Source organism: Carcharhinus amblyrhynchos, chromosome 18, assembly GCF_965287045.1.
Source record: "Carcharhinus amblyrhynchos chromosome 18, sCarAmb.v2.hapA, whole genome shotgun sequence".
Classification (NCBI taxonomy): Eukaryota; Metazoa; Chordata; class Chondrichthyes; order Carcharhiniformes; family Carcharhinidae; genus Carcharhinus; species Carcharhinus amblyrhynchos.
In genome coordinates this window covers 47,075,710-47,099,029 of record NC_137341.1, presented here as the reverse complement: position 1 = coordinate 47,099,029, position 23,320 = coordinate 47,075,710, and positions in this window count along the sequence as shown.

The following is a 23,320-nucleotide window of genomic DNA, read 5'->3' as shown; positions in this document are numbered from 1 at the left end:
TTCGATATGTGGCCTAAAACTGCTGACAATACTCCAAATGGGGTCTGACCAGAGCCTTGTACAGCCCCAGAAGTACATCCCTGCTCTTGTATTCCAGCCCTCTCGATATGAATGCAAACATTGCATTTGCCTTCCTAACTGCTGACTGACTGCATATTAACCTTAAGAGAACCTTGAACAATGATTCCCCATTGTTTTTCTGACTTCCTAAGCATTTCCCCATTTAGAAAATAGCCTATGCCGTCATTCCTCCTTCCAAAGTGCATAACCTCACACGTTTCCACATTGTATTCCATCTGCCACTTCTTTGCCCACTTTCCTAACCTGCCCAAGTCCTCCTGCAGCGCCTCCCCCACCATTCCCTCAATACTATCTGTCCCTCTACATATCCTTGTATCATCTGCAAACTTAGCAACAGTGACTTCAGTTCCTTCTTCCAAATTTTTCATGTATATAGTGAAAAGTTGTGGTCCCAGCACCAATCCCTGAGGCACACTACTACTCACCGGCTGCCGTCCTGAAAATGACCCCTACATCCCCACTCTGCCAAAAGTGCTAAAGCCCAGAGAATGTCCTGCGGGAGCCCATCAGTGGAATGAACCTGCTAGCGTTGTTTGTTAAGTCACGGGCTGTAAAACTCCAGCCAATAACCTGGTGTCCTGTGAGTGCCAAATTCTGCCGCAGGAAATGTTTTTGAAATCTTTGGGAGTTAAAAGTGATGGGAGGGGACAGACAGGGAAATGGAAGTCATATCACAATGAGAGCAACCAAATCTGCAGTCAACAACAAAGCAAACTCAAGGCACTGAGTCAAGTTCCACATATCACTGGGCAGGAAATGTAGAGATGGTAACCTCGAGGACAAAATCTCAGGGTAAAGTCACCTATTGAAGATAGAGGAGGAAATTTTTCTATCAGAGGGCACCTGTAGTTACCCCCTGATAGAATCTGTGGAATTCTTTACCACTGAGGGTTGTGGAGGCTTGGTCATTAAGTATATTCAAGGTTGAGATAGATGATTTGTAATCATAGAATCACACAGTGCAGAAATAGGCCCTTCGGCCCATCGACACCAACCACAATCCCACCCAGGCCCCATGCCTACATGTTTTACCAGCTAATACCTCTAACCTACACATCTCAGGACACTAAGGGGCAATTTTAGCCTCGCCAATCAACCTAACCCGCACATCTTTGGACTGTGGGAGGAAACCGGAGCACCCGGAGGAAACCCACGCAGACACGAGGAGAATGTGCAAACTCCACACAGACAGTGACCCGAGCCGGGAATCGAACCCAGGTCCCTGGAGCTGTGAAGCAGCAGTGCTAAGCACTGTGCTACCGTGCCGCTCCAAATCAGTAAGGGAATCAAGGGTTATGGGGATAAGGCAGGAAAGTGGAGTTGAGGATTACCATATTAGATTTGTCATGATCTCACTGAATGGTGCCGCAGACTCAATGGACCAAATGGCCCATTGCTGCTCCCACATCTTATGGTCGTATGCAGGGCATTAAGCTAGATTTCTGAAGGTTCCATAACCAACGTTTGGTCAGGATACAATAGAATGGATGGAAACCTACTAAGTGAACAAAGGCTGGAAGAAATTGGATCATCGTACCCTACTAATTCTCATAACAATGCGAAGTTGCTTTGACATCGTTACAGGAGACAAGATAGTTTTCTTGAAACATGAGTCACTGTAAGCTTGTCTGCTTCACCAGACGGGGTGAAAGCAGAAACTGAAAGAGGGAATGCTGGAAAATCATAGGATCCTACAATGCAGAAGGAGGTCATTCAGCCCATCGAGTCTGCACAATCCCACCCGGGTTCATAACCCAATATAGTTATCCCAGCTGGTTCCCCTCACACTAAGGGGCAATTTAGCCTGGCTAATCCACCTAACCTGCACATCTTTGGATTGTGGGAGGAAACCGGAGGAAACCCATGCAGATATGGGGAGAATGTTCAAACTCTGCAGAAACTGTGACCCGAGCCGGGGATCGAATCCTGGTCCCTCGTGCTGTGAGGCAGCAGTGCTAACCATTGTCTCAGCAGATCTGGCAGCATCCTTACGGAGAAGAAACAGCTGATGTTCTGAGCCCAGGCGACCCTTTGTCGAAACTGAGTGGGTGAAAGCAGACACGTCCGTCGAACAATTGAAGGAGTATTTCCAGTGAATGCACTTCTCGGCCTCTCAGCTAAGATCGAGCCCAAGTTGGGGTGTGGTCGACGCCTCATCTTGTCAGCTTGGCTCCTGTTTGTGGATCTGGGTTTTGAATTTGGATTTTGCAGCAAATAAGGAACGGATTCAGGTTTGCCCACTTCATTCTGAGCGCTGACTTTGTAACTTAAAGGCTGGAGTTTAAAGAAAAAATTGCACTGAGGGGAACCCAAAATTTGAAGACTTGACCGAGACCCTGTGTTTGAACAACGGGGGTGTGGGGGGAGAGGGGGCCACCCTTCCTGCACACGTGGATACCCAAGATGCACGAAGCATTCTGGAGCTCCGACATTGACACATTGCAGACTGTCCTTTCAGTTTGCTTTGAAATCTTATGAGGTTGTGTGCTCCTCATATTTAAGAAGCGTACACACCTCACCCCCTCGAAATATACCTCGGCCAGGATTTTATTGCCCTCCCACCCAGCTGGATGTTCTGCTCCCGCAGAAGCAAACGGCAACTTAAATGGCCCACCTGTATCCACCAGGTGGCAAGGCAACATAATCCCGGCCTTCATTCATAAAATACGTAAAAACACATTGGGCGCGATCTTTGGAACAATTTTCACCAACGTTTACAGAAGCACCATAGGAAGTATTCTTTCTGGTTGTATCGCAGCTTGGTATGGGCTCCTGCTCTGCCCAAGACCGCAAGGAACTACAAGGGGTTGTGAATGTAGCCCAACCCATCACACAAACCAGCCTCCCATCTATTGACTCTGTCTACACCTCCCGCTGCCTTGGAAAAGCAGCCAGCATAATTAAGGATCCCACGCATCCCGGACTTTCTCTCTTTCACCTTCTTCCATCGGGAAAAAGATACAAAAGTCTGAGGTCAGGTGCCAACTGACTCAAGAACAGCTTCTTCCCTGCTGCTGTCAGGCTTTTGAGTGGACCTACCTCACACTAAGTTGACCTTTCTCTAGCTATGACTGTAACACTGTATTTTGCATTCTCTCCTTTCCTTTTCTATGATTGCTATGCTTTGTCTGTATAGCACGCAAGAAACAATACTTTTCACTGTATACCAGTCCATGTGACAATAATAAATTAAATCAAATCAAATCTTACTTGTCATTCATGCCACGCTCCTGCTGCAGCGAGATCAGAGAATTCTCGGTTCACTGTAGCAGGACTGGAAAATCATAGAATCCCTACAGTGCAGAAGGAGGCCATTTGGCCCATTAAGTCTGCACTGGCCACAGTCCCACCCAGGCCCTATTCCCATAATTCCACATAGCTACTCTGCTAATCCCCCTGATGCTAAGCGACAATTTAGCATGGCCAATCAACCTAACCCACACATCTTTGAACCGTGGAAGGAAATCGGAATACCCAAAGGAAATCCACGCGGACACGGGGAGAATGTACAAATTCTACACAGACAGTGACCCAAGACCGGAATTGAACCCAGGTCCCTGGCACTGTGAAGCAGCAGTGCTAACCACTGTGCCACCATACCCCCCCAGATACCACCAGAGTGGAAGGTGGTAAGATGCCAGCTTTTAGATCATGTTTTTCCGTCTGCAATACTTGCAGTCAAGCTGCCCCATTACACTGATAACTAATTACAGGTTATGTTCACATTTCATGTCAAATGCTCTCTGCTGCCTACGGCCCAACAGGTCTTAAGCAGGCACCCATCCCTCAGTATATGGGGGGCGGCACGGTGGCACAGTGGTTAGCACTGCTGCTTTACAGCTCCAGGGTCCTGGGTTCGATTCTTGGCTCGGGTCACTGTCTGTGTGGAGTTTGCACATTCTCCTCGTGTCTGCGTGGGTTTCCTCTGGGTGCTCCGGTTTCGTCCCACTGTTCAAAGATGTGCGGGTTAGGTTGATTGGCCATGCTAAGAAATTGCCCCTTAGTGTCCAGGGATGCGTAGGTTAGAGGGATTAGTGGGTATAATGTGTAGGGATATGGGGGTAGGGGCCTGGGTGGGATTGTGTTTGGTGAAGACTTGATGGGCCGAAGGGCCTCTTTCTGCACTGTAGGGTTCTATGATTCTATGATATGAAGGCGAGAGAGCTTTGGACAGTGGCCTTTCCCCATTCAATCTTCGTGCTGTAGCTGCCCCCAAGCTCTAGAGTGTCCCTCAGCACATAGTTCTGGATCTGCAACTTGTAACACTTGTCGCTGCTAGCTCTTTAGACTGGAACACTCATGAGTTTTGGCAGGCCAGCGAGTGTCACTTTTGTACATATTACATATACTTGTCCCTTTGAATTACTGGACATTTCCTCTCTCTTTGCAGCAATTTCCCCACCCTTAACACCTTCCCATTCTGACTAGCAAGACAATCGAATCCACCCACCTCCCATCTGTGTTTAAAGTTTAGACAAAGAGAAGGAGAAGCTGACAAAAAACCCTATTTATTATTCCTAAATTTCAGAATGAGAAGTGTTATTGCTGAATTGCTTAGTTAGTTTCTATATTACTTGATAATATCCACTGTGGTTTATATACAAATGATGGTATGAGGGGATTTTGCTACATGGAGAAAAATAAGCTCCCATGCTTTTAACACAGTGGCAGAGAGGAAAGTCTTCAGCGAGTATTAGATTAAAAACCCAATGGATTCAAAGCAAGGAATAATTTTTTTTTACATGTTTGGGAACTGATTTTGTTTAATACCCAGGAAATACAGAGATGCTAACCTCAAGGGCAAAACCTCGGAGTGGTGGGGGGTCACTTATTTAAGACAGAGGAGGAATCTTTTCTCTCTGAGGGTAGTGATTCTGTGGAATTCTTCACCACAGAGGTTACACCCACAAAAAGCAAATGGTATTGCTGAAAAAAGGCATTTTGTCGAAGTTTTTCATCCTGCACTCATCAGGACAATCGCAAGACTAACAATGTGGGGGGAACTGCAACTTTACAACGTATGGGAAGAGTGTGCTGATTGGTTGGCAAGTGGACTCTGATTGGTACAGGCATTGCCTTGGAGAATGCACGTGTTTATGGTGAATGATAGTTAACTGCTGAACATCTGTTTAAAAATTTCAACCAGGCAGTTGGATTCTGATTGGTCAAGGTATTGCTTCGGGGAATCAACCAGCGAATGGCAATGCTGTTCAGCTGTAATGTGTGTGTAATGCAAATAAATAAGCCTTGTGCAAGTGCTTGGGTGGTACAGTGGCACGGCCGTTAACACTGCTGCCTCACACCACTGGGGACCCAGGTTTGATTCTTGGGTCACTGACTGTGTGGAGTTTATATGTTCTCCCTGTATCTGTGTGGATTTCCTCTGGATGTTCTGGTTTCGTCCCACGGTGCAGAGATATTTAGGTTAGGTGGATTAGCCATGGGAAATGTATGGGGTTATGATGGAGAGGAGGGATGTTCTTTTGGAGAATCGGTGCAGGCCTGATGGGCTGAATGGTCTCTTTCTGTACTGTAGTGATGCTATGGTTCAGGGCTAGAGTCAGGACAAGAGTTCCATCTTGGAACAACAATATTAGTGACTGATAAAGAGAAAACCAACTCTATAAAGACCTCTAAACAGTTACAGAAATAGCCTGAAGACAAAACATGTCACGGCTAACGGAGGACATGGATAGAGCTGTAGAAGAAAGGATGACAGCTACTCTGCTTCTGGCTAAGAAACAATTTGTCAGTGGTAAATATATTTTCCCATCCCAGAAAATCACCACACACAAACAAAGTGGACTCAGTTGTCACCTGCTGGACAGAAATCAAGTATTCAGATTTGCTAATCTTTTGTGAATGGTGCTCCCCGAACCTCTGACATAATTAAGGCTTTTTACACAGGGGGTGGTAAGCGACTAGAATCCGTTGCCAGAGGACATGGTAGAGGCAGATACAGTAGCAACGTTTAAGACAGATACATGAATAGGCTGGGAATAGAGGCGTACAGATCACGTGTAGGCAAAAAGATTTTAGTTCAGAAAGGCGTCATTGGGGAGACTGATGGCCCAGAGATATTGCCTCTGGACTATTAATCCAGAAACTTAGCTAATGTTCGGGGGACCCACGTTCGAATCCTGCCAGGGCAGAATTTGAATTAAAACAAAATCTGGAATTAAGAATCTACTGATGACCATAGAGTCTGCAGAAGGATCTAGATAGGCTGGGCGAATGAGCCAGGAAATGGCAAATGGAATTTAATGTTGGCAAGTGTGAGGTGGTCCACATTGGTAGGAATAATGGTAGGAAGGACTATTACTTACGGGGCGAAAAACTGCAGCAGGCGACGGTGCAGAGGGACCTCGGGGTCCTTGTGCATGAGTCGCAAAAACCCAGCCTGCAGGTGCAGCAGGTGGTCAGGAAGGCGAATGGGATGCTGGCCTTCATAGCGAGGGGGATTGAATATAAAAGTAGGGAGGTCTTGCTGTGGCTGTATAGGGCATTGGTGAGGCTGCAGCTGGAGTACTGTGTGCAGTTTTGGTCGCCGTACTTACGCAAGGATATTTTGGCCTTGGAGGGAGTGCAGAGGAGGTTTACTAGGCTGATACCGGAGTTGAGGGGGTTGAGCTATGAGGAGAGGCTGAATAAACTAGGCTTGTACTCATTAGAGGTTAGAAGAATGAGGGGAGATCTCATTGAGACATATAAGATGATGAATGGGATGGATAGGATAGAGGTGGAGAGGCTCTTCCCGCTCAGAAAGGACAGTAGGACTAGGGGGCACAGCCTCAAGATAAAGGGGGGGCGGTTTAGAACGGAGTTGAGGAGGAACTTCTTCACTCAAAGGGTGGTGAATCTCTGGAATTCTCTGCCCGTTGAGGTGGTGGAGGCTGCCTCGCTAAATATTTTTAAGACGCGGGTTGATGGGTTTTTGATAAGAGAGGGGATTAAGGGTTATGGGGAGAGGGCGGGAATGTGGAACTGAGCCACGACAGATCAGCCATGATCTTATTGAATGGCGGGGCAGGCTCGAAGGGCTGGATGGCCTACTCCTGCTCCTATTTCTTATGTTCTTATGAAACCATTGTCGATTGTCAGAAAAACCCACCTGGTTCACTAATGTCCTTTAGGGAAGGAAATCTGCCATCCTTACCCGGTCTGGCCTACATGTGACTCCAGAGCAATGTGGTTGACTCTCAACTGCCTTCCAAGGCAACTAGGGAAGGGCAATAAATGCTGACCAGCCAGCAACACCCAGGTCCCAGCAATGAATAAAAAAAAAGGAATATGGATAATGCAGAGGCAAAAGTCTTTAGTTTAGAAAGGTGCCGTGTGTCAGCACAGGTTTGGTGGGCCGAAGGGCCTTTCCTGTGCTGTCCGTTGTTAATGAATACATCTGAAAAGAACACCTGAAACCAAAATCTGGCAACCACACAAAAAAAAGGTGAAAGAACCTGACATCAGTAACAAATATAAGGTGCTTTGGAGAGAAACATACTGAAATCACCAAACAACACGTGGAAGAGATGGGAAACACTGAAAGATGCACAGGGAGGCTGTTTAGTGCATCATACCTGTGTGCTAGCTATTCGGAACACAGAAACAAAGAAGGTAGAAACAGGAGGAGGCCATCCAGCCCTTCAAGCTTGCTCCACCATTCATCACAACCATGGCTGATCATCCAACTCAATAGCCTAATCCTGCTTTCTCCCCATAACCTTTGATCCCATTCGCCCCAAGTGCTATATCCAGCTACCTCTTGAATACATTCAATATTTTGGCATCAACTACTTCCTGTGGTAATGAATTCCACAGGCTCACCGGGTGAAGAAATGTCTCCTCACCTCCGTCCCAAATGGTCTACCCCGAATGCTCAGACTGTGACCCCTGGTTCTGGACTCTCCCATCATCAGGAACAGGTCTACCCTGTCTAGTCCTGTTAGAATTTTATAAGTCTCTATGAGATCCCCCCTCATTCCAGTGATCCAATAAATCACACAATCATGCTCCTTTATCCATTTTTCCCCCTTCAATCATTTATTGAATTTACTTTTCATTAAATTTGCCTCCACCCATTCAGGCAGTGCAATCCAGATCATAATTGGTGCAGTGCAGTCTATATCATACGTCCCTTCTCCCAGGTCCTCTGGCCAAATACCTTAAATTTGTGTCCCCTGGTTACTGATCATTCTGCCACCTGAAAGAGCTATGAACAGGCTGACATACGGATATCTTTTTTAAAAATCTTCCATGGGGTGTGAGCATCATTAGTAGTGCCAGAATTTGTCCCCAGCACCTAATTGTCCCTAAACTGAGTGGCTTGCTTGGCCATTTCAGAGGGGCAGTCAAGAGTCAACTACGTTGCTGTTGGTCTGGAGTCACATGTAAGTCAGACCAGCAGATTTCCTTCCCCGAAGGACGTTAGTAAACAATAAATGTTAATCACCATTAATCAAACTAGCTACAGATTCCAAATTTTATTAATTGTATTCAAAGTTCACCAGCTTCCATGGTGAGATTTGAACCCATGTCCCCAGAGCGTTAAAGTTTGCTTATTTATTAGTGTCACAAGCAGGCCTACATTAGCACAGCGGGAAGTTACTGTGAAAATCCCCTAGTCGCCACACTCCAGCACCTGTTCGGGAACACAGGGGGAGAACTTAGCATGGCCAATGCATCTAACCAGCACATCTTTTGGACTGTGTGAGGAAACCTGAGCACCCAGAGGAGACCCATATAGACACACAGACTCCGCACAGACAGTGACCCAAACCAGGGATCGTACCCGGGTCCCTGGTGCTGTGAGGCAGCAGCGCTAACCACTGTGCCATCGTGCATGGAGCAATGGATTACTTGTCCAATAACATTACCAGGATACAAACAACATACAGAAGCCCAAAGTTATTTTGTCCCATCGTTCTGACTTCAGGTTGATTTTATTAAGCACTAATATATATACCAAACCAAAGGTTCTCTATTTTGAAAGAACAGTTGCTAACTTGGCAAAAAAAAGAGGAAAGGGTTTTTTACTTCCATGAAATGTGATGCATCACAATAGATATATTTTTACAAAAACCACATTTGATGTAATCATTTGCTTGCGTCTTTACATTTTCTGTGAAATGTTCTTTTACAATATTTATTCTCTTTCTTTTTTTAAATAAAGAACAAAGAAAATCACAGCCAGCCTGCACCGACCATGCTGCCCAACTGAACTAAAACCCCCTACCCTTCCGGGAACAATATCCCTCTATTCCCATCCTATTCATGTATTTGTCAAGACACCCCTTCAAAGTCACTATTGTATTTGCTTTCACTACCTCCCTCGGCTACGAGGTGCAGGCCCTGTGTAAAAAACTTGCCTCGCACGTCTCCTTTCAACTTGCATCTTAAACTTATGCCCCCCAGTAATTGACTCTGCCACCCTGGGAAAAAAAGCTTCTGGCTATCGACTTCGTCCATGCCCCTCATAATCTTGTACATTTCTATCGGCTCACCCCTCAACCTCTGTCATTTAAATGTTGATTTTTCTCCATATTTGTACACAACAATCTCCCCAAGCGACCACAAATAGTATTCAAGAACATACGGATGGAGGCAATTTTAGCAGAAATGTCGTATAACTTCTGAGATTTAGGAATATATGAGAATTCATTTAGTATGTTAGGGTGTATTAGATTCTTCATAAGCGACAGTAGGAGCTCACTATAAAATGCCTTGCTGTCCATGAGCCAGAGAAATGAAATTGCTACATAAAGAGGTGAACACAATCCAAGGTAATTAGAGTCCCAAAGTCCAAATTTTATGTACATTATCACCAGACAAATAGCCTTTGTTGTTTCTTTGATCTTGCCAATAACTTAAGAACCATACATATCAACATCAGAAAGCAACGTTCACAAACATTCCTAATGATCAGGGAATGCAGGACTGGCCTGGATGAGTCTCTGGCATTTAAAACAAATTGGGTGGCTCTATGGCAACTGTAGTTTTGTTTCTCTTCACCCTTGGGGTATGGCCGTCGCTGGCCATTGCCCTTGTGAAAATGGCAGTGCGCTGCCTCCTTGCACCGCTGCAGTCCCTGAGGCGTAGGTACACCCACAATGCTATTAGGGAGTCCCAGGAATTTGACCCAGCGACAACAAAGAAATGTCAATACGTTTCCAAGTCAGGATGGTGGAGGGAATTTGCAGGCGATGGGTGTTTCCATGTCTCAGCTGCCCTCGTCCTTCTAGCTGGCAAGAGGCATGGGTTTGGAAGGTGCTGACTGAAGGATCTGGGTGAGTTCCTTCTGTGCACCTTGTAGATGGTACATACTGCTGCCACCGGTGGGGAGGGAGTGAAAGTTTGTGGGAGGGAGTGGGAGTTTTGTCCTGAATGGTGTTGAGGTCCTTGAGTGATGTTGGAGCTGCACCCATCTAGGCAAGCAGAGAGTATTCCATCACACTCCTGACTTGTGCCTTGTAGGCTTTGGGGAGTCAGGAGGAGAGTTACTCACTGCAGAATTCCCAGCCTCTGACCTGAACTGGTAGCCACATATTTATATGGCTGGTACAGTTCAATTTCTGGTTAACGGTAACCCCTAGAATATTGATGGTGGAGGGATTCAGCGATGGGAATGTCAAGGGGAGATGGTTGGATTCTCTCTTGTTGGAGATGGTCACTGCCTGGCACTTGTGTGGTGCTAATGTTACTTGCCACTTGTCAGCCTGAGCCTGGATACTGTCCAGGTCTTGCTGCATTTGAACATGGACTACTTCAGTACCTGAGGAGTGATCTGGCAACTTTTAATAATTGATACATTTTTAATCTGACCAAAAAGGAAGAAACAAAATGACATGGACTTTAAAGTGGTCAGTCACTTCCCCAAATGTTACATCAGCTGACATTTTCCCACAATCTGCTTCATTCGCTGCTCAAATGGCACTGTGCCAGTCTAAAGTTTTTATCTTTCAATAAAAGCTTAGAATATTTTTATAATTGCCTTATATAAGATGCCCATACAAGGCAATCTGATACTGATTCACAAAAGGAGAAGTTAAGATAGGCGACCAAAGTCTTGATCAAAGATTTAGATTTTAAAGGTGAAAAATGAGCCGGGGATGGGATGGGATTCCAGCGCTACCACAGCCAAAGGGGGCAGTGGCGCAGTGGTATTATCACTGGATTAGTAAGGTCTGGGTTCAAATCTCACCATGGTAAATGGAGGAATTCAATAAAATAAATCTGAAATTAGGAATCTAATTGTTGATTAGGGAAGGAAATCTACCATTCTTGTCTGACCTATGCCCACAGTAATTATTGACTCTGAAATGGAGGCAATAAATGGTGGAGCCGCCCAGTTGGCGATGCCCAAATCCCATAAAATGTATTTTAAAAAGCCACGGACGCTCATTTCAGTGAGGGTTCAAATCCAACTTTCTTCCAGCACGCTCCTCCCTCTTCAAAAAGGCACCTTTCTTTCATTCACTTCAAGGAAGCACTCTTTCTCCATTTAGGAACTAGAAGTAGAAGTAGGCCATTCGGCCCCTTTGAGCCTGCTCCGCCATTCATTTTGATCTTGGCTGATCATCAAATCCAATATTCTGATTCTTATCACCCACCACTCCTTCCTCCTGCCACCACTGCCAAAAATCAATATTGACTCAATGTTTCCATGGTACCTCACTGAGAATGTACAACTCAATATTCCCCTTCTTAAAGCAACAGTCAATTTTGTTGTCATTGGATGGCACGGTGGCACAGTGGCTATTAACTGCTGCGTCACAGCACCAGCGACCCGGATTCGGTTCCTGGCTCGGGTCACTGTCTGGGTAGAGTCTGCACATTCTCCCTGTGTTTGCGAGGTTTTCCTCCAGGTGCTCCAGTTCCCTCCCAAATCCAAAAGGCATGCTGGCTAGGTGGATTGGCCATGATAAGTTCTCCCTCAGTGTACCCGAACAGATGCTGGAGTGTGGCAACTAGAGGATTTTCACAGTAACTTCATTGCAGTGTTAATGTAAGCCTACTTATGATACTAACAATAAACATTGCACACTCTGACATCCAATTTCACCCCTCACTGCTATCCATTCCCTATTACTCCCCTTCATTGCTTTTTCTTCCTTTAATTCGCTCTACCTTCTCAGTCATAGAATTATAGAATCCCTACAGTGCAGAAAGAGGCCATTCAGCCTATTGAGTCTGCACAATCCCATCCAGGCCCTATCCACTTAACCCTACCTATTTACCTTGCTAGACCCCCTGATACTATGGGGCAATTTGCCATGGCCAATCAACATAACCAAACATCATTGATGGATTGGGACAGAGCTCTCTCTTCAATGCTATTCTCCCACTGCTGCCAATACTGGAATGTATCCCTATCCCTACAAGTGGGAATTCCCCTGCTCGGGGAAACTGCAATGAGCAAGGCAGGAATCCTGCCCATTCAATGAAGGGTGACACTGTGGAGAGGGTGATTTTTCATTAATGCCACTGATGGCATCTGATTGGGCAGGCAGGATAAATGCATCTATCATTTTCAGCCGCTGAAATGTGAGACAGCACTTATCCCCCTGAACCGGGCATAAGGACATAAGAAATAGGAGCAGGAGTAGGCCATCTAGCCCTTCGAGCCTGCCCCGCCATTCAATAAGATCATGGCTGATTTGAAGTGGATCAGTTCCACTTTCCCGCTTTCTCCCCATAACCCTTAATTCCCTTGTCTGTCAAAAACCTATCTACCCGTGACTTAAGTATATTTAGCGAGGCAGCCTCCACCACTTCAATGGGCAGAGAATTCCAGAGATTCACCACCCTTTGAGTGAAGAAGTTCCTCCTCAACTCTGTTCTAAACTGCCCCCCCTTTATCTTGAGGCTGTGCCCTCTATTCCTGCTATCCTTTCCAAGCGGAGAGAATCTCTCTACCTCTACCCTATCCATCCCCTTCATTATCTTATACGTCTCTATAAGATCCCCCCTCATCCTTCTAAACTCCAATGAGTACAGACCCAGTCTATTTAGTCTCTCTTCATAGTCCAACCCCCTCATCTCCGGTAACAGCCTAGTGAACCTCCCCTGCACTCCCTCCAAGGCCAATATATCCCTCCGCAAATGCGGCGGCCAAAACTGCACACAGTACTCCAGCTGCGGCCTCACTAAGACCCTGTACAGTTGCAGCAAGACCTCCTTGCTTTTATATTCTATCCCCCTCGTTATAAAGGCCAGCATCCCATTCGCCTTCCTGATCACCTGCTGTACCTGCAGACTGGATTTTTGCGATTCGTGCACAAGGACCCCCAGTCCCTCTGCACCGTAGCATGCTGCAGCTTTTCGCCTTTTAAATAATAATCCCTCCTACTATTATTTCTGCCAAAGTGGATAACCTCACACTTGCTATCATTATACTCCATCTGCCAGGTCCTCGCCCACTCGCTCAGCCTATCCAGATCCCTCTGCAGACTTTCCACACCCTCCACGCAATTTGCTTTTCCACTCATCTTCATGTCATCAGCAAATTTCGTCACCCTACACTCAGCCCCCTCCTCCAGATCATCTATATAAATGATAAATAGCTGAGGCCCCAGCACCGATCCCTGCGGCACTCCACTAGTCACCAACCGCCAATCAGAATAGCACCCATTGATACCAACTCTCTGCTTCCTATTAGACAACCAATCCTCTATCCACGCTAACACCGTACCCCCAACTCCGTGCACACTAACCTTCTGTAGCAACCTTTTATGAGGCACCTTATCAAACGCCTTCTGGAAATCTAAAAAACACCACATCCACCGGTTCCCCTCTGTCTACCGCACTAGTGACATCCTCATAGAGATCCAATAAATTTGTCAAACATGACTTCCCCTTAATGAATCCGTGCTGCATCTGCTCTATCAAACCATTCTTTTCTAGGTGCCTCTCTATTTCTTCTTTGATGACGGATTCTAGCATTTTTCCAACCACAGACGTTAAACTAACTGGCCTATAATTCCCTGCCTTTTGTCTGCTACCTTTTTTAAACAGTGGCGTAACATTAGCCGTTTTCCAATCTTCCGGCACTTCCCCGGAATCCAACGAATTTTGCTAAGTAATTACTGAGGCATCCACTATCACTTCTGCCACGCCCAGGCAAGACAATAAAGACGCAATCATTGCTTCTAGTTTTCCACTAATGCCAGGCTAAATTAGTTACCAGGAAATATACAAATGACTGCCTGTATGGAGTTTGCACGTTCTCCCCGTGTTTCGTCTGGATGCTCTGGTTTCTTCCCATAATCCAAAGATGTACAGGTTAGGGGGATTGGCCAATGTAAATTTCCCCTTAGTGTCCAAAGATGGGTAGGTTGTGTGGATTAGCCATAGGAAATGTGGGGGGTTATGTAGATAGGGTGGGTGAGGGCCTGGGTAAGATGCTCTTTCAGAAAGCCAGTGCAGACTGGATGGGCTGAATGGCCTCCTTCTGCATTGTAGGGATTCCATGGTTCTATTTCAGGAATGAGTCTCCCAAATCCTCAATAATCAGATAAACATTTCAGACCCATTTGTTGGCATTGGGCTATTGCCTACAAAAGAGACAGCGAGAATCAGACAACTCAGTCCTCTGTGTTATTCTCATCAAATGATTAACAAAGAGTCATCCAGACTCAAAACATTGGCACTATTCTCTCTCCACAAATGCTGTCAGACCTGCTGAGATTTTCCAGCGTTTTCTGTTTTTGGTGTGAATGATCACACAACTGTGAGTTACTACAGGTAAACACAAGGGAAGTCAATAGAACAGAGAGATTAGGTTTCTAAAAATTGTACACTGTAAAAATTAACTGACCTTCATTTCATTTTCTGATTGTAACTAAAATCGAAAAGGACATTTTGTTATCAATGATACAAAATACAACTTGGCTTTTGACAGGTTTGAGTTTTGCCCATCTCCGTCTTTGAAAGAGAGAATTTTACAACACATTTTTTGCTTATTCTTTCATGGGATGTGGGAGTCACTGGCTGAGCCAGCAACTATTTCCCATTGCAGTTAACCACATTGCTGTGGATCTGGAGTCATATTTCCTTCCGTAAAAGGACATTAATGAACCAGGTGAGTCTTTACAACAATCGACAAATGGGTTTAAGGGTCATCATTAGATTTTTCTTAAATTGAGATATTACCGTCTCAACAGTGGGATTTGAACGCAGGTCCTTGCATTACTGGTCCAGTGACAATACCACCACACCACTGCCTCTGGCCATTAACCAGTCGTTCAGCCAAATTAATCCATAAAAGGCTCCCTCAAGCCCCAACAAACAATAGGAACTTCAGCCAAATACTTAATTTTCGCTTGATCCACGATACGTATTCTATTGAGAGATAAAAACTCTGCGCCAAGTGGGGACAGAGAAAGAACGGCTACAACAATAATGCCAGTAGTGGCTTTAAAATAGCTTTTCTGGCTGTGAGTTAAGAACGATGGGTACCAGAAGTATTAAGTAAAGAAATTGTTGGATGAATTAAAGAGTCAACTACCGTTCTTGTTTGTCTCACTAAACAGGAATGCTTGCAAAGTGATTAAATTAAAAACTGGATAACATAAGGATTGGGCAGCACGGTGGCACAGTGGTTGGCATTGCTGCCTCACAGTGCCAGAGACCCAGGCTCAATCCTGGCCTCGTGTCACTGTCGGTGTGGAGTCTGCATGGGTTTCCTCTAGGAGCTCCAATGTCCTCCCACAGTCCAAAGATGTGCAGGTTAAGTTGATTGGTCATGTTAAATTGACACTAGTGTCTGGGGGATTAGTAAGGTAAAAGTGTGTGGTTGTAGAAATAGGGCCTGGGTGGGATTGTGGTCACTGCAGACTTGATGGGCCGAATGCTCTCCTCCTGTACAGTAGGGATTCCATGATTCCGAAAAAGTTACTTCTAAAACTGTGAGGAGCCGGAAGATTGGAAAACGGCTAATGTTACGTCGTTGTTTAAGAAGGGTGGCAGGCAAAAGGCGGGGAATTATAGGCCGGTTAGTTTAACGTCTGTTGTAGGAAAAATGTTAGAATCCGTGATCAAGGAGAAAATAGCGAGGCATCTTGAGGAGAATTCTTTGGTAGAGCAGACGCAGCACGGTTTCGTTAAGGGGAAGTCGTGTCTGACGAATTTATTGGAGTTCTATGAGGATTTGTCTAGGGCGGTGGATAGAGGAGAGCTGGTGGATGTGGTGTTTCTTGATTTTCAGAAGGCGTTTTACAAGGTGCCTCACAGGAGGTTATTACAGAAGATCAGGGGGCATGGAGTTGGGGGTAGGGTGTTAGCGTGGATAGAAGATTGGCTGTCAAATAGGAGGCAGAGAGTGGGGGTCAATGGGTGCTATTAGGATTGGCAGTTGGTGACTAGTGGAGTGCCCCAGGGGTCGGTGCTGGGGCCTCAGCTATTCACCATTTATATAGATGATCTGGAGGAGGGAACCGAGTGTATGGTGTCGAAATTTGCTGATGACACCAAGATTGGTGGAACGGCAAATTGTGCGGAGGGTGTGGAGAGTCTGCAGAAGGATCTAGATAGGCTGGGCGAATGGGCCAGGAACTGGCAAATGGAATTTAATGTTGGCAAATGTGAGGTTGTCCACTTTGGTAGGAAGAATGGTAGGAAGGACTATTACTTACGTGGCGAAAAACTGCAGCAGGCGACGGTGCAGAGGGACCTCGGGGTCCTTGTGCATGAGTCGCAAAAACCCAGCTTGTAGGTGCAGCAGGTGGTCAGGAAGGCGAATGGGATGCTGGCCTTCATAGCGAGGGGGATTGAATATAAAAGTAGGGAGGTCTTGCTGCGGCTGTATAGGGCACTGGTGAGGCTGCAGCTGGAGTACTGTGTGCAGTTTTGGTCGCCGCACTTACGCAAGGATATTTTGGCCTTGGAGGGAGTTCAGAGGAGGTTTACTAGGCTGATTCTGGAGTTGAGGAGGTTGAGCTATGAGGAGAGGCTGAATAAACTAGGCTTATACTCGTTAGAGTTTAGAAGAATGAGGGGAGATCTCATTCAGACATATAAGATGTTGAATGGGATGGATAGGATAGAGGTGAAGAGGCTCTTCCCGCTCAGAAAGGACAGTAAGACTAGAGGGCACAGCCTCAAGATAAAGGGGGGGTGGTTTAGAACAGAGTTGAGGAGGAACTTCTTCACTCAAAGGGTGGTGAATCTCTGGAATTCTCTGCCCGTTGAGGTGGTGGAGGCTACCTCGCTAAATATTTTTAAGACGCGGGTTGATAGGTTTTTGATAGGCAAGGGGATTAAGGGTTATGGGGAGAGGGCAGGAATGTGGAACTGAGCCACGACAGATCAGCCATGATCTTATTGAATGGCGGGGCAGGCTTGAAGGGCTGGATGGCCTACTCCTGCTCCTATTTCTTATGTTCTTACAGTGACCATAATGTCGCCATCCTCTCAAATCAGGCAGGTGCCTAAAGAGATTAGAGATTGAACCTGTTCCTGCTATTGAAACCTCATCCCCTCTCCCACTGTGAAGTAGTCCAATGATTCAAATATCCGTCTGCATTTCCCTCTGCGGTCTCACCTTTCTATAGGGTAGGATATCGGGAGAGTGTAAATTGCTTCATCCCAAGACTGAGATTGAACAGCTACACATTTACATATTATTCGAAGGGCATTATCATCTGTCAAAACGAGAATACATTGCCCAAAATTAAGAATGATGCCCTAAGTGTGTATTCACATTCACTACACACTGAGGAAAAGTAAAATACAACTTAATTCCCTTGTTCATCCTATTAAGATTCTGGATAAAATACCTCCAAACCCTGAACTCCTGAAAATACTTAGGTACGTGTAACAATTTTAAATCAGGCAATTGAGGTTGGCAGACTTGGATATGAATTCCCTAATTGATGGACTAATCAGGGAGCCCCATTCTCTGTATTTAAACAGGAGTGTCAGTTCCTCTGGCGCTCTGGATGGAGACTACTGGCTGAAAGCACTCCGTACAGTGCTGTTGGATCTTGCAAATAAAGGAATTTTGGTGAAGGGATGCATCTTTCCCCAGCCTTCAAGTAAGAAAATAAAGTTGTTCCTGTTAATTATTTAATCTGACCAGAAAAATCTGCTGGGACTTCCATCAATCCTTGAGCTTCCTTCTCAGAATATTGCCCGTGGTTTCACCTTCACTGAGCTCCCTCGCTCCAGCCAACACTGTTTGTTGGTGTGCGTGCGTGTGTGTGTTCTTGGTCAATCCTTGGGCAATTCCAGCAACCACTAATGTTCCTCCCCTATTGTTCTTTGAAGTTGCATTTGGCGATCGCAATAAGACTTTTGATAGGATTGCAGTGGTTTCCTCGATTGTTTCAGAATGGCTGTGATGAATTTGTTTATGGAGATTTACAAGGAGTTGGTTGAGATTTAATAGTTTTATGATCAAAATGTTTGTCCATCAGTGTGCCTTCCACCTATAGTTCAGTAAACCACTTTAAAGGATATAGGAGCAAAATTAGGCCATTTGGCCCATTGGATCTGCTCCACCATTTGATCATGTCTGTTTTGCTTTGTTCAAGATAGTTCCTCTTTGTTCAGGGTGCCTAATCATTCTCCACACCCAACTCCATTTTCATTTCATTAAAACGTGGGTCTCAATAAAGTGAAATCTACCATAGAATTCCTACAGTTCAGAAAGAGGCCATTCGGCCCATCAAGTCTGCACCGACTCTCTGTCAGAGTGTCTTGCCCAGGCCCTCCCTTCCACCCTATTGTATAACCCCTTTCATTTATCATGGCCAATCCACCTAACCTACACATGTTTGGATACAAAGGGACAATTTTGCATTGCTAATCCATCTAACCTACACATCTTTGGATACAAAGGGACAATTTAGCATTATCATTTCACCTAAACTACACATCTTGGGACACTAAGGGGCAACTTAGCACGGCCAATCCACCTAACCTACATGTCTTGGGACACTAAGGGACAATTTAGCATGACCAATCCACCTAACCTGCACATCTTTGTACTAACCTATCTGAACTATTTGACCAGATCTCTTCATGTCACTGGCTATAAGTAGGAACCACAAACAAGAGATCTTCTGAATAAACACATTTGTCATTTCCCTACAACCGAATCAATCCTGTTTCAGTCTTCACTGTCAGAAATCTCACAAAATATTTATAGGATCAAGAGAAAGAGGTCTCGCAACACCAGGATAAAGTTGGATTTTAACCTGGTGTTGTAAGACTTCTTACTGTGTTTACCCCAGTCCAACGCCGGCATCTCCACATCAGTCTCCACTGCACACGGAACACAAGAAAACTACAATAAAAGATAGAAGAAAAACGAATAACTGCAATCCTACTTTCTCGCCCGCTAATATCACTGGAATTAAATTATTTCAGCTCATGTTGCAGGGATCATTGGCAAGAGATCGCTAGATGTCATCTGATACAAAAATAATTCACCTTTTGCAGAGCTATCAAATGACACGCTGAAGTTAGCGGGATTTAATTTTAAAGTGGTCCAACCATCAGGGAATGACATGAAGTAAATTGCAAGGTTAAAAAGCTTCAAGAGGAACACAAATCGTCTGGTTTTTTTTGTGGGTACGAGATCTGGTGTGGAACATCAGCAACATTCTTAACAGCCGGCGTGGAATAAAGTTATTTTCACTGTGGCTATAGGAGGCTTTTCTAAGCAAATAAAAGGTGAGCGATTGAGAAATAGCGGCGGAGAAGCTTTCATCTAGATGCTGGGACTGATGTGACTCACAGAGGGTGCGAGAGGAGCAGAGATTACAGGTTCTGTAACTTAGGGAAGGGAGTGGGCTCAATATATTATCATCCCAAGCAAGGGCATGTTACAAATCGTTTAGATCAGAGATCAATAAGGAAAGAATTTCATTGAAAGAAAACTCCTCCAACTTTTCACACGATGAACTGGACTTCTCTCCCCTCACCTCTTGTCAAACCTACCAGTGTGAATGTTTTATACTGGACCACGTTAACCGGCCCATTTCTACACAGCTCAAAACGTCTTGAGCCAAGCCAGTGTAAATTGGAAGGCCACTTATTAAGAGAAAAATCAGATTTAGTTTAAACACCATCACATAATTGCCCTTCTTATTTTTGCACCGACTTCGGATTTTCAAAGTGAAATCGCTTACTATTGTCTTTCTGTGAGAGATATCATTGCATACACACTAAATCATTTCAAATATATATGTAAAAAAAAACTTACTTTCTTTAACAGCTGGGCTTCACTGAGTTAGAAGGACTCGGGGTTCATGCCACAGGTTATAGTGCTTGTTAATGTGTGTGTGTGTGTGTGTGTGGTGATTCGGTTAGGTAATTCCGGCAAGTTAATTTTCCTCAAGTCCCGCCTTCTCAACTATTGTTCTATTTTTATTGGAGCAGAAATACTCTGTCGCCTATATTCGAAAAGAATTCCCCTATTTCTACGCATCGTTTAGATTAGAAATCCCCAAATTATCCACATTGAGTGCGAATTTAGAAAAAAAAAGAATACTCAATTGGGTTTTAGACGTTCAAGTTATATTTAGTTTCCCGTAAATATCTAAGACCAATAAAATAAAATTCCATGGTACCCACGTGCGAATATCAGTCTCAATTCCTCAGCCAGAATACTCTGGCAATCTGTATCAAACTATTAAGGGTGCTTTAGCAATGAATTCTGGTGTTAATTTTTAATAAATATGCTTATAATTTATAGCATGCCTGTAGAATGTTGTGGGTTCCTGATATCATTGGCAAAAATAGTTTCGTTATTAGTGTCACAAGTAGGCTTGCATTAACACTGCAATGAAGTTACTGTGAAAATCCCCTAATCTGGCATCTGTACGGGTGCACTGAGGGAAAATTTAGCATGGCCAATGCATCTAACCAGCAAGTCATTCTGAATGTGAAAGGAAACCAGAGCACCCAGAGGAACATGCAGATTCCACCCAAACAGTGACCCAAGCCAGGAATCGAACTCGGGTCCCTGGAGCTGTGATGCGGCAGTGCTGAACACCGTGCGGACCCAGGCAAACAGTACTTTTGCTCTGTCCAACATCCAGGGGTAACTGTTTCCAAAGCTCCCTGCCACGTGACCTCTTATGTAGCAGCTCACCTGATGAAGGAGCAGTGTTCCGAAAGCTCGTGTACCAAATAAACCTGTTGGAATTTAACCTGGTGATGTGAGACTACTTACTGTGTCTACCCCAGTCCAACGCCGGCAACTCCACACCGTGACCTCTTCTGTAACTGGCTGATCACATTCTCACGTGAGCACTCGCTCTACACTACTCAAATGTGTTTCCTTCTATGAAACCTCACGGCCCTGGATTTATCATGGAACCCCTACATTGCAGAATGAGGCCACTCAGCCCACTGAATGCTCACCGACTCTCCCAAGGGTCCAACTCCTCCATCTCCATGACCCCGCTTATTTACCATGGCTAATCCCCATAACCTACACATCTTTTGGGCGCTAAGCAGAAATTTAGCATGGCTAATCCACCTAGTCCACATAGAGCAAAACAGCAGGAAAACAGGCCCTCTGGCCCAGCCGGTGCATGGTGCCCTCCCTGTGATTCCCAATTTCCCACATCTGTCCTACATCCTTCTAATCCTTTTCCATCCAGGTACTTATCCAAATGCTTTTAAAATTTTGTTATTGAACCTGCCTCAACCACTTTCTCTGGCAGCCCATTCCATATATACACCACCCTCTGTGTGAAGAAGTCTCCCCTCAGGTCCCTTTTAAATCTCGGGAGGAAACTGGAGCACCTGGACGAAACCCACGCAGACACGGGGAGAATGTGCAAAGTCCACATGGACAGTGACCCAAGCCGGGAATCGAACCCGGGTTCCTGGCGCTGTGAGGCAGCAGTGCTAACCACTGTGTCACCATGCCATCCATGGATTGGTCCATGGTTATTCTTGGCAAAATACTGCAGTGGCTGATGTGGAAACACTTCAGCTAGAATCCAATTTCCAAATAGAAATGTACTGAGCTTATTTCTTCACTGGTATTTCTGAAAAATAAATTATTTCTAATTGCCGACAGTTATTGCGTTATGTCAGGTGGAGAACCAAAATATGAAAGAAATGTAAGTGCAAATCTGGAGAGAAACATTCCAGGAGTGACTAACACTGAAAGAATTGCTGCTGGTGAATACAAGTGGTATTTTAAGGTGCAGAGATTACAATGTTAGGCATGGCATGTATTTATTTTACCATAAGAGCATCAAAAATATGAAGCAAAGTCTTCAAAAATCAGCAGCTAACCAAGCAAACAAAAATGATGTGGTCTCCTCTATATCGGAGATATAGTATAGACTGGGTGATCGCTTTGCTGAGCACCTTCGGTCTGTGCACAATCAGGACCCTGACCTCCTCATTGCTTGCCATTTTAACACATGATCCTGCTCCCATGTCCACAAGTCTGTCCTTGGCCTGCTGCAATGTTCCAGTGAAACTCAACACAAACTGGAGGAACAGCACCTCATCTTCCGGTTAGGCACATTACAGCCTTCCGATCTCAACATCGAATTCAACAGCTTCAGATGATTAGCTCTACCCCACCTTGACCCCTTTGTTTTCATTTTATTTAATTTTTACTGTTCTCTACCTTTAATTTCTTTATTGTTTTTATTTTTCTTTCCCCCCCTCATTCTTTCCTCCTAGTTTATCCTCCTTTCTTACCTTTTCTCCCCCTTTGCTTCCCCTTTCCCCCTTTTTTAAAATTTTACCCCTCTTCCACCCATTCTCCCCCTTCCCCCATATCTTCATCCGTCACAGCTTACCCTCTGATTTCAGCTTCTCCGTCGTTTGGCCATTCACACTTTCTATTCTGTCTCTGGACTGCCATTAGCAGCCTTTCCCCTGGTTCCTGAGGTTATGACTAATCTTTCCTTCACTAGCCCTGCAGTATAAATATCTCCCACTTTCTCTGCCTTTTAACTTTGACAGAGGGTCATCTGAACTCAACGTCAGCTCTTTTCTCTCCATACAAATGTTGCCAGGCCTGCTGAGATTTTCCAGCATTTTCTCTTTTGGCAGCCTGAAATGAGCAGTGTCCATAATCATCAAGGTTCCTTGCCCGTCAACTCACATTACAGCACATGCAAAGGAGCAACATTTATTATTTTGAAATAAGAAGTATTTTTAGTCAAATGCAAAATACTGCAGATTCTGGGATCTGAAACGAAAACAGAAAAATGATTGACAATCTCGGCAGTTCTGATAGCATTTGTGGGGAGAGAATAGAGCC